General features: G+C 35.1%; 1 long non-coding RNA gene across 1 annotated transcript; it reads right to left on the reverse strand.

Annotated features, from left to right (window-relative positions):
* Nucleotides 1-1338: 1338 nt before the first annotated feature.
* Nucleotides 1339-6717, reverse strand: LOC128247112 (uncharacterized). The gene is made up of 3 exons (XR_008263533.1): nucleotides 6464-6717; nucleotides 4618-4683; nucleotides 1339-3043 (listed from the first exon to the last, which is right to left on the reverse strand). It is a non-coding gene; the product is annotated as an uncharacterized LOC128247112 (long non-coding RNA).
* Between the last annotated feature and the right edge of the window lie 5013 nt (nucleotides 6718-11730).

An 11730-nucleotide genomic window follows, 5' to 3' on the forward strand; every position in this document is an offset into this window, starting at 1 on the left:
TGTGCGTGTGTGTGTGTACGCTTGTGTGCGTGCGTGTGTCTGTGTCTGCGCGCGCGTGCACGCGTGTTTGAATTGTGTGTGTGTGTGCGTGTGTGTGTGTACGCTTGTGTGCGTGCGTGTGCTTGTGTGCATGCGCGTGCGTATGTGTGCGTGTATCTTTGTGTTTCTGCTTGTCCACCACTGCTTGACAACCGGTGTTATTTTGTTTACGTCTCCGTAACTTAGCAGTTCGATCTAAGAGACCGATAGATAGAATAAGTACCAGGCTTTAAAAGATTAAAAAATAAGTACTGGGGTCGATTCGTTCGACTAAAATTCTTTGAGGCGGTGCCCCAGCATGGTCGTAGTCTCAAAACTGAAACAATAAAATAGAAAAGATATCCACTAGGTAATATGCCATCACTACAAAATAAAAACTAGCAAGAAATGGTATAAACAAGTGCCAAACAAAGTACACGACTATGAATAGGCCACAGTCATCTGGGATATACATGTTGAAACGGACAAAGAAATCAAAATTAATCTCCCAGACATAATAAAGGATTGGTAAAAAAAAACAAGACAAAAAAAAAATACCTGCTTACTGTTAGACATTGTAATCCCTTCTGTCCAAAATATTACCAAAAAGAAGTGGCGAAATTATCGAAATGCAAAAATCTCGAAATTGAATTGTTCAAAATGTTGGGCATGAAGGTGAAAACAGTACCCGTAGTAATTGGAGCATTCTCTCTCTCTCTCTCTCTCTCTCTCTCTCTTTTACTCTTTTACCTGTTTCAGTCATTTGACTGCGGCCATGCTGGAGCACCGCCTTTAGTCGAGCAAATAGACCTCAGGACTTATTCTTTGTAAGCCTAGTACTTATTCTATCGATCTATTTTGCCGAATCGCTAAGTTACGGGGACGTAAACACACCAGCATCGGTTGTCAAGCGATGTTGGGGGACAAACACAGATACACAAACACACACACATATATATATATATACAAATACACATATACGACGGGCTTCTTTCAGTTTCCGTCTACCAAATCCACTCACAAGGCTTTGGTCGGCCTGAGGCTATATTAGAAGACACTTGCCTAAGGTGCTACGCAGTGGGACTGAACCCGGAACCATGTGGTTGGTAAGCAAGCTACTTACCACACAACCACTCCTGCGCATTGAGTATGATAAAAAAAAAAGTTATGAACAAAAACTAGAAGCTATAGCTGGACCCTCAGTCCTACACACTATTAAAAGAATAACACTTCACTATTTAGATAGTCAACTTAACTGAGTGCTTTTGTTCCTTAATAACAGACGAATAGCTCTAATGAATTAACTACTGGGTGTTTCATATATGTTTATCCATTATTTATTTTTATCATAAAATAAAAAGTTGTAGGTTTGGGTTAATGAAAGTTTACAGGTTGATTGTTTTATATTTGCTGATAATGTTTTATATATATATTTACTATTCAAAATGGCCACATTTGTTTCACCATAGTCCTTAATCTGTTCTCAAATGAAGTGCACGCTTATTATGTTTAAATGATATTGGGGAACACAATTTTTGTTGAGTTAGATCTGACAGTTGTTTTTGACTAAGTTTTGGCCTCTAAATTTAAAACTGACCCCGGTTTTTCTGTATCACACCAGCTTTTTGAGCTATAGGGTACCCTCACTTTGTCTCAAAAACCATAAAAATACCGCATCTAACAAATTTGTGCTTATTTTCTAGAATGTTTTTAAAATTTACACACAATGTAATATAATAAAACATTGCTTGACTGTAAAGTTTATACAAATCTATTTCGTTCACAAAAGGATATTACTTTGTGAGGGGAATTGTGTGCAAGTAGCTAAGGTAAAAATTTACGCTTAAGCTTTTCCTGGATTGTTCAATCTGTGCGCAATTTCACTTTATGTTCCAACAATAGTCAGCCATTATATTTACATCCCATCTACCCTAATACTGTTCTTCCATGACCTTCATGCGTAGAGGTGGGAATATGATTTTCTTCATGTCAACAAGTGGCTCATGTAGAATATTGGGATCACCAGGTTTGAAGTAAGATCTTGGAGGCCAATTCCTCTCCACCCGCATGCACAGAAAGCAAGGATACTTGATGTATCTGTGTTACTGATCAAGAAGGAAGCACACCATTTTAAGGTCAACACAGGTGATCCAATTGATTTTGTGATATTGTAACTAATCAACGATTCTCTTTATGTCGATATATTCTTCACGATGACAAACTGAATGTCCAATTTGGATTGCACTATATAAATTGCCATTGTGGAGGAGGATATACTTTAAGCTTCTCTTTGAGCTATCGATGAACAGTCGCTATTCAATTGAGTTGCAGATCGAAATTCTCAACCCTCCAGTAAATTCTGTATGCTGTGGCAGAATTTTCTCTGGATCGAAATTAGGATGCCTTCGCTCCTTTTTCAACCAAGGTTTTCTCATTTAGTTTTGATGCTAGGAGTTCTAAAGCCTATTTTTGATCATCTCAGATCTCGTGCCCCTATCATTCAACTCGTGCTGATCGAATACCTTACGAGATGAGTCATCATCAATTTCAAAATCTGTATCGTTGCTGTCATTGGGTTCTTCATCATGATCCGCATCTTCGAGAGAAGGTAGTTGAACGAAAACTAGCACTGGGATTTCAGCTGAAAGAGGCACTGGACGTATAGCTGATGGTAGACTAGGACACTTGATTTTACATTTGTTTTTCTTGTTATATCCTGAAGTATCAGTCTGTGCAATATTTTGGTTCTCGCCAAATCATAAGTATACCAAATGCCAACTCATCACGTGCTTCTTTGGTCCACATCCGTAAACTCTACACACTGCTTACACACCTTGTGAGGGGACCAAGACTTGTCTTGGTCAACAACTTTTACTTTAAATTATGCAAAATAGCTTGGCTTCACAAATACTCTGATATTTCACGTTTAACTGGGAATGGTGAAACTGCCACAGACATAGGAAAATGAATCAGGGCTGTTTAGGTACTTACAGCAAGAAGTAGCAGTAGCAGAAGGAGACATGATCTGAAAGAAAGGAAATAAGCATGGAATAAAAAAATAAGTTGAGTAGTCACAAGCTTATAAAAACAAAACAAAATGCTAACATAATATCTGCTAACCCCTTGCAGACAGACTTTTATGTATTATTTACAGAATACGATAGTAATCACCTGTATAAGGCGGCTGCAGGGATTTGTAGCCACTATCCCAGATATATATGTGTTTTCTGCATAAATATGCGTAGATATTCATTCAAAAATGAATATACATACATATACATTCATACAAATACACCATAGATACATATACATTCACACAAATACTCCATAAGAAAGAAGAACAGGGTATAAACTTATTCCTCCGACCTTAGAACAAAATCCCTGCACACTTCAGACCAGAAGTTCACTCACTTCAAATCCTTGCCATCTCTCCTCCACTGCACTAATCTGTTTTTCGGTGTTTTAGCTTCAAATCCTCTGCACTACAGTACTTGTTACTACCATATCTTGATCACATTCGTGTAATTTCAAGTATCTTAGCGCCAAGTCAGCTTCCAGTCTCCATCTTGAAACAAGAGCTTGACTCTTGACGATTGAAGACCAGCTGAGGAATTTGACTGGTCAATAATTATGACTTATTTTTTTTGGAGGGGAGATTTGAAAACTCAACCTAAAGTCACCTGATTTGAAAATTCACACTCTCTATCAACAAAATAATAAAAGCAATCAGCTGACAAGTCTTATTACTTCCAGACAATCAATACAATTGTGCTTATTCAGAGAATAAACTGGGGAAAAAAGAAAACTTGACGTAATGAAAACTGTCTGTAGTTTTGAAATCAGCAGCCAATTTTAGTGTAAATCAATTGAAAAATGGAAACCAGCGGAAATTATGCTTGGAATTATTGTCCAGTTTAATGGGTGAATGTATATGCTGCACCTGATAGATGCTCTAGCTAACTGGCTGTTGGTTTAAAGTATAAGTGAGGTAATTGTATACTTATAAAGTTGATGTTTATGAAGATTTGGGTATTTCTATTAAGCGCCTATAGTTTTCTTCTCTATAAATGATTTATCATGCCAACTATGAGGTGATGATGAAATTTCGTTTTCAGCATTTATCGGAAGATGTTGCATCAAAGTGTCTTTATCAACAATCTCTTATTTCTCTATTTAAATTTTGCTTCATCTTTCTCTTCATACCCTTACTTTTCCGGTGAGGGTCATGCGGGCAGAGTCCTTAGAAACGCCCTGTAGAGGGGCATGTTAGAAGTAACCTTAATAAATGTCCCGGCTGGATCTCCAAACATGACCAAACCGGGCTCGGAATACTATCCAATCATCTCGTTCGTGGACTTCTCTTAGGTCTCATGCCAATTGATCTCGCTCGTAAAATCTATCCTATGATTCTCTCTTCAGATATTTGAACCATATATAGTCGGGGTTTCCTCTACAAAGTTTCGTGACTCTGGTACCGTAGATATGAGTGAAAGATGGAAACTCTACTATCCAGATATGGTGCTAACTATGACAGTGCAGGCAGGAGTGGAGATACAAATTTTGTTCAATCTTTAAAATTTTTGGTAATTTTTTTCTTACTTCACAATATTTCTGTTCCTTGATGAGGGCAACTGAACGTCTGCAACCAATTTAATTTCACCAACCCTGTGAAACAATGGTTTATATTAGTATAGCTAAGTAGGGGCTAATATCTTAAAGCCAAAAAGAAATTTTTAAATCAATTGAAATATTACCCGTATTGAGAAGAAAATTTACCTGTGTTAATGAAAATACTCCGGAAAAGGATAAAGGATAGAAGTCAGAAAATTAAGTTGTTTAAAAATTAAATGGAAATATGCGGGAAAAGAGTGAGTTTGATATTTGGTAGCTATTGTTACAACTTTGGACATATTTCATTCGCATTAGACCTTTTCAGGATAACATAGTCTAAATTATAACTACCAGATTACAGAACGATTTGTAAAGAATATAATTAGACAATCTAAAATAACATTAAAAATTCTCCAGGAATGCATACTACACGAACGACATAGAACTAAGTGTAGGTTAAAATACTTAATGTAGTATATGCGCATATATGAAAATATGTCCTCGTTAAAATTGTTCTAAATATCTAACCAAGAAGCAGATGGTTCGTATTATACAGCTGAAACTTCTTTTTGCTTGAGGCCAGAGCATTTAACTTTCAAAGGCCCAATTTCCCTACCTCAAATTTAATAATGAATTGTTTGGTAATTTCACTACTAAATTTGCAATCTGAGAATATTGTTTATATATTAACTCCCATGCAATACAACACGTACACACACATGCTCACACACAGACACACACATATATTCTGAAATTCATACACTCTTTTTTTTTCGCTTTCACACACACACACACACACACACACATGTATGTTTTCAAATCTGTAAGTATATACTTATACGTATGCGTACGAGAATTATAGAGCAGTTGTTTCTTATTAAGACATATCGTGATGTTAGGTCTTGAAAAGGATATATGTAAATCACATGAAGTCATAAGAAATATATCAATCACTTTAGTTTTAAAGTCATTTATATTTATTTATTTAGATTTAACAATGAGATATTAATTATTATCAAGAAGCTACTTGGAAACTTGGTTTGTGTAAATTGTGTTCTCGTATTGCAACTAAGTTGTGCGAAAAAGAACAAAGAATGAAACCGGAAACTGGAGCTTGGGAAGAAAGCGAAGAGAGCGAAGCAGGAAGGAAGACAGAAATGCGCCAGAAAGTGAAATATTTGAGAAGTACTGGCTAATATAATATCTTGAGTCATAAGCTTCGTCTTGCTATTTACTAGTCGATAAATCAAAAAATAGAATTACATTAACAACCTCAACAAGAATAACAATAACAATATTTATAGTAAGTCGAATTCCAGTGGTTGCTCGTTGATTGTGGTAATGGGATCAGAAATGATGTCTTCAAAATTGGCTCAAAGCCAGCATAATTCATTGCTAATAATAGAGATTACTTATACACTTCCATCGGGACTTATAAATGTTTATACTGGTTCTGTTTTATAAACTAAGCAGCTTGCACGTGTAAGAATTTAAGACAATAACTGTGAAACAACAAAAATGACTTTGTAAATGATTTCTGGTATTGCTAAATATAAGCAAATGTGTACATGTGTATGTTTGTGTGAATGAATGTAGAGATACAGAGAGCAAAAGTAAAAAATAGCAATTGTGTGTGTGTGTGTCTGTGTGCGCGCGCGAGTGTATCCGTGTGTGTGTGTGTGTGTGTGTGCGCGTGAGTGCATGTGTGTGCGCGCGTGCGTATCCATGTGTGTGTGTGCATGTGTGTCTTTACTATTTATATAGTCGACAAATATTCTTGTTGGTTGACGATTATGACCGTAACACTTTGATGCTGCAGTCTTAGTCCACTTACTTGTTAATGGAGATGTGAGAGCATCACAGATATTTGTCAGCAGGAGGAAGATGAGTAGTTGATGAATGTTTTTATGTTTCATTAACTTTCACTCTAATTATACATACATCGGATAACGAAAAAAAAAATCAAGTAATATCCAAAATCTACTACATTTTCGTGTGGTAAACAAGCAAAGCTAGAGGGCATTGCTATCTTAATTGTTCTCAGCTTCCTACGTATTTAGAAAGGTTTATACCATATGGAAAGTAAACTTCTCATTCTCTTTCTTTCTGTATGTCGCTCTCATTCTCTCTCCGCCCTCTCTCTCTCTCTCTCACACACACACACACACTTCTCACTTGTCTTATTGTAAACCTAAACACTTCTCATATACTCGTATATCTTTACACTGTTGTTATACTGCCTTCGTTTTTTCAAATATATCAACAAAGTGTGTATGTGTGTTTATCTGCGTATACGTGTGTGTGTGTGTGTGTGTGTGTGTGTGTGTCATACATATAAACTTGAGATGTTATTTTTATACTCTGTTTATACTATCGAGAAAACTTCTATTAACGCCTCAAAATATTACTCTTGTATCTTTCAATTAAAATATTTCATATCAGGTTCAGTTAAATTCAGTTATTTCCTTGTATCATGAAAATTGAATCACAATTTATTTTCCTTTAACAAGTGACATTTATTCTGATACATAAATAATTATTTCTTTATTGCCCACATGGGGCTAAACAGGGGACAAACAAGGACAGACAAAGGGATTAAGTAGATTACATGGATCCCAGTGTGTAACTGGTATTTATTTAATCGACTCCGAAAGGATGAAAGGCAAAGTCGACCTCGGTGGAATTTGAACTCAGAACGAAATACCGGCAGACGAAATACCGCTAAGCATTTCGCCCAGCGCACTAACGACTCTGCCAGCTCACCGCCCTATGATACATAAGTAATATGCAGATCTTGAATCACAGCTTATTTGCGAATTTGTGATGTTAATCATAATTATCTACCCTAAACATAACATTTACCATAACAACAGAAGATTTTATCTGTTTAATCCTCTTCCTATTCCATTTTACCTCATGGATCTTTTGTTTGGCTGCCACTTTTCAATTTTTTAATTGCTGTTCCAATTTGGCGTATTAGTGTAGTTTTGTAAAGTAACCATTGGAATGAAATTCCTTTTCGACATAAATCAATAAATATAGAGTTAATAGCTTACAAAGCTGGCAAATTTTGGGTAATTTTGGCCGATCAAGAGCCACAGACATATAGGTACCTGTTTCCATACTAACAAGCCAAGCTGTCACCAAGCTGCTTACCAGTGTTCTTTTTGCTGCTTATTAAACGCTTAAAACACATGCAGCATGAGGTGATCATGAGATATGCTAAAAATAACATCTAAATAGGCCTTAAGTCATGCACGAATTTTTTTTTTGGCGCGGGGAGTTGCATAATCGTATGAATTCCGGTGTGTGGAATAAAATTTCGCGAAAATTTTCTGAAAATTTTCAAAAAGATATAAAAAAAGTTATGAGGGGTTATATGGCGTGCATAAAGCAGAATTCCGCCAATATTTCATCTGTTAGCAGTTGACAACATGTACTGTCACGCACAAAATGACAGCTTCCAAGTCCTGTTTTCTGACTGGGTAAAAATCATTAAACTTTAAACCTCTGTAGCTTTTCAAAAAAAAATTTCTGAAAAAAGTGATTTATCTCCTGATATTCAGTGTGGAAAAGTATATCAATTCATGTAATTTTAAAATTTTCACTAAACTTTAAAATTTCCACAAGTACCGCCAAACAGAAATGATCTTACCTTGTTATTGCTATTTGCAAATACATAAATATATTACATTATACCTGCCGCTTACAGAACATTATACCTATCACTTATATTACTTACATTACAGAAAAAATAAGAAAAATCTAAAAATTTAGCTATGGCTAATAAATTATTTAAAATATATAACTATTTAAAATTAATAAAAACCTTTTGTTTATTTGATCAATCTATTTTCATTCAATCACTTTAGTAAACTATTAAAGGGAAGGATACACTAACTAATACCTTAAACAATACAATTAGTCACTTCTGAAATGCTTTCATCATTGATCTACTTGATCATTTTTCAACTAAGTTAAATAACAACTTCGTTATCAGTTCGGCTGTCTTATAACAGGTGGGTCTGTTCCGCCATTACTTTTCTCTCCAAAACGTTATAAACACGATCTCTTATGAGCCATAAATCATTCTTCTATGACAATCATTTATCATGGAACTTGATCGGTTTCCGAATTCTTGGCAATGCTGGAAATAGGTGCATTATTTGTACCCAAATCCAAGAAGAGTTTGAACGCTGAATGTGCTGTACAGCTCCCAAGAAGTAGTATGGCGATAATACCAGAGACACTACTAAATAGTTGTACTTCTATGATAATAGACTAATCAGGAATGCCTTTGAAGTTACACAAGAACATCAAGTAGAACATTCCAGTTACTTGTTTCCAAAGCCTGTGAAAATAGAATAAACTTCCTTCTGGTCTACAACGAGTATATAAACACAGTATATAAACATTATATGATGTTTCTGTAAAAATTTCTGTTGCCAGATTATTGATTTCAACTAAAGTTTTTTTTTTTTAATAAAGCCATATTTTAAAAGTTTTGGGCCGTTTCTATCCATAATTTTGTCAAAGAGGAATGCATTGCTGATCTCTTCTGTGTACAAACTTTTCATGCTGGGATGCATCTCTTGAGTTTGATGCTTGACAAAGTCGCTCATAAAACATCTGTTCTAATAATAGAACCATCTAGGTTCCTTCCTATTTTTTCTTAAAGATAAAAGCAAATGTAGGTCAATGATTCCTTGAATCGGTGAGAGCTTTCCTAAAGTGTTGTTCTATCAAAGATTTTTTTTCAAGTAGAGAGGTTAAATATCCTTATACTAATGTTTCAATTAGCTTCTTAAAATTTAGATGTGTAGATTGAGTCCCTCTTTATATATTTTAGTGCTTCACAGAGTTTGTTGAAAGGTTTATATGAATTTATATTTAAACTGATGGTGGCATCATATGGTTTGTGTTTGTAGTCATGATCAGTCCTACCTGGTTGAAGGTGATAATAACTTCTTTTCTACATTTATCTAAAGTTTCAGCGAAACCATCGTCCCTGTATTGGATTAACGTTTTTCTTTCAGAACATCTAGTAGATATAACCAAATAGATCGCGTATATTTGCCTTATCGTACAACACATACATTGAAGGTGCCTGTTGTGTTGGAATTCTTTCATCCAAGCATAGTCCATGTCAAATAGCAAAGTTCTTTCGAGCATACAACACCAGTTATAAATCGATTTCATTACAAACCTTCTTGCATATTCTGTCTTATTTGGAGGAGTAAGGATGATAGTTCTGTTAGTATTAGTCAACTGTTGAAAATTAGACACTTCCTTAATTTCATTATAAATCTTTTAGTATAATATTCTTGTTAATTTATCCTACATGTGTCTTAGATGGATTTATTGGTTTATTTGTCTATAAATATAGTAAATGGAGAAATCATCTTTTTAAAACTTTTAACTGAATGCAAGTCTCCGGTCCAGGAAGATATTCGACCCATTATCCAATCTGATTGTCTTCGATATGTCTAACTTTGTTTATTATTTTCTTAAAAATTTTTTAAAGCATTGTTTGTTACTTTTGTAAATATTATCATTAAGTGCTTGTTAGTATCTAATGGGATATACTTCATATAAATTAATAGTCTTGTCTGAAATATGATCAAGTTGTTACTATTCTTAATTTTCTTCATACCAGTTCTATGGAAGTTCTGGAAGATGCAAACGGAGGACGACATGTATTTCATTACACCATTTACTTCTTTAACGGTTTGGAGAGAGGTTCAGAAGAGCTCAGCGCTGAATACTCGAAGAAAACAAATGGTAAAGTGCTTGCAGTACTAAAAAATAAATAAAAACAAACCCTATTTGCCTATGAGCAACAAGATAGGAAATCTATTCCACATAGCTAGGGAATGGCGGGCACATGGAGAATAAATGCATAATGAAACGGCAGTATGGATGTGTCGCTTGGTACCATTGTACTTGCCAGACATGTTGGCAGCATTATCATAACTCCATCTACGACACTCTTTGATAAGAATAATTCAGAGTTTCCATAATAGTCTAGCTATTTCATTCATATGTTTCCACCATTTCTCAGTCTTGTTTACGATTCCTTTGTAAGTTATATCAATCCTAATAAACGTTTCTAATACACTCTGTAAATACTGATTTGTTGTAGTGTTTTCATGTTCGAACAGTCAAAGTGTTTCTTTTTTTCTATAGTGTATTCCAAACTTCTTGGATGTCAATGTGATCACAACTTTGTATGTCAGAAAAGCTTATAAGGTAGACAATACAAGGAATACCTTCCAAGAATGAGTACAAATTGTTATCGGTCTCCGGTTTCGCTGTTTGGTGTTTTTATTAGAGAACAATCACTGGAAATTTTCGTCCGGTATAATCGTTAGAGAACGTTTACGAGTTTTATAAGAGCCCTTTCTGAATCATATATTCTATGTATTTTGTGGGGTGGAATATCTCGTATGGGCGGATTCCAATATCAATCCCTTGTGTTTTAGGCTTGCTTTCTACTGGATGTTAGTTCTTGTGGCGTTGTTGTACCGTGTCTGCATAGGCTTCTTTCTGTGTTTTGGTCAAGCTTATAGTAAAATTTTCTAACGGCGGAATGATTTATACTATATTTATCTAATCTCACTGACTTGTTTGATTAAATCAATGCTCTCAAATTGTCCTCGATAGATATCAGAAAGCTGCTTTGCTTTAGGATAATCAAATGATTGACTTTGTTATCAATGGCGTTCATTATGTTTGGCAGCTAGCAGACATTAATTCGGTTTTGTTGATTCAGTTTAATCACACAATTAGTACCGATGGCAAGATGTCCACTCCTATCACATGATTAATTTTTGCATATAGATTTTAAAATGCATAAGAGAACCGATATTTCCGTGCAAAATTTTAGTTAGATTTTAGAGCAACATGGAACAAATTCTGTTATTTGAGATGCCTCAACAAGGGGCCAGATCGCAGAGACTATGACAAATCTAATGTCAGCTAGTATGTTAATCTTGAAATTTTTGGTAGCCCTTTGGCATGCACGCTTCTCATTAGGGTTCTGTGCGTATGTGTGTGTGTGTGTGTGTGTGTGTGTGTGTGTGTGTGTGTGTGTGTGTGTGT

This window comes from Octopus bimaculoides, chromosome 2 (assembly GCF_001194135.2).
Source record: "Octopus bimaculoides isolate UCB-OBI-ISO-001 chromosome 2, ASM119413v2, whole genome shotgun sequence".
Classification (NCBI taxonomy): Eukaryota; Metazoa; Mollusca; class Cephalopoda; order Octopoda; family Octopodidae; genus Octopus; species Octopus bimaculoides.